The following is a 1,179-nucleotide window of genomic DNA, read 5'->3' as shown; positions in this document are numbered from 1 at the left end:
CTAATGTAAAATATATTTTTATCAATAGATATATTTCACCCAATATATTTTCAATTTGCATCCTCTGAAAATTGTATTGTTATTCATCAGTGTTATAGTTGGAAGCTATTGTGAATGTGTCTATTGTTATTGGACTTTTAAGATACCATTTCAAAATAAATTGTATTAACTGCACTCCAGGTGTTATTTATTTAGGTTATTTGCTGTAGTGTGAATCCTGTTATGTTAATCTGATAATATTTTCTCGTTTAAAAGGTCTTCAGTTACAGTGGTACAGAATAAATCAATTTTATGGTTTAGTAACACAGTATTTAAAATTGTTTCAAATATTCCCCATGCAGGTACCATTCAGGTAAAATAATTATTCACCTCCCAATTCAGTCAAGAAAGAACTTGAAAAAAAACCCATCCAGTTTGGTCTTGCACTTTGCGTCCCACTCATGTTGATTGAAATAAATAGTTTCTACATGATGATGGGGCGATTCGTTTTTCCTCTGCGATTGTAACATGCAGTTACACGCACATCGCCATCACCTGTAGGTACAACTGAAAATATTTGCGTGAATAAATACCCTATATCTATAAAACAGAGTCGATAGGACAAAACATTTTCAACAGAAAAAATACCAAACAAATAATTTCATCAGATGAATAATACAGTTTTGTTTGGTCCAGATCCACTCGAGGAGAGCTATCTTGATCTACATATTACTTATAATCTTGACTATCCCCTCAAGAATGAACAACACTACTCCCATGTGGAAGCGGATGATTTAAATCCATGTCAGGAAATACGTTCAGTCTTTTGCTTTGTTCATATGTTGATAAAGTAAACGTGATTGACTTCCCTTGGTAATATTTCCACTATTGTGATTTTAGAGTAGCTTCCCTTCATAAATGCTGCGCAACATGGTAAACGTTAACCTAGATATCTAGGTCATATGACTTATTGTGATGTGTTGTGAAGTACAGTAATTATTCACCCTTCAATCCGTGGATATGGTACAGAAACATTTTTGCAGCCCTTTCCCGTTTCTCTGCGATTTCCCTGAACTACTGGACAGTTCGTAATGTACCGTTCAAGGGAAATTTGAAACCAGGAAGTATACATTGAGATTTGTCGCCATTATGCGATTGTGTCCTTGCCCAGTTTAGCCTCGTTTTGGTACAGATATGAAT

The sequence above is a fragment of the Haliotis rubra genome, unplaced genomic scaffold (assembly GCF_003918875.1).
Source record: "Haliotis rubra isolate DU_JTF1 unplaced genomic scaffold, ASM391887v1 Scf597, whole genome shotgun sequence".
Classification (NCBI taxonomy): domain Eukaryota; kingdom Metazoa; phylum Mollusca; class Gastropoda; order Lepetellida; family Haliotidae; genus Haliotis; species Haliotis rubra.
This window is presented reverse-complemented; position numbering follows the sequence as displayed.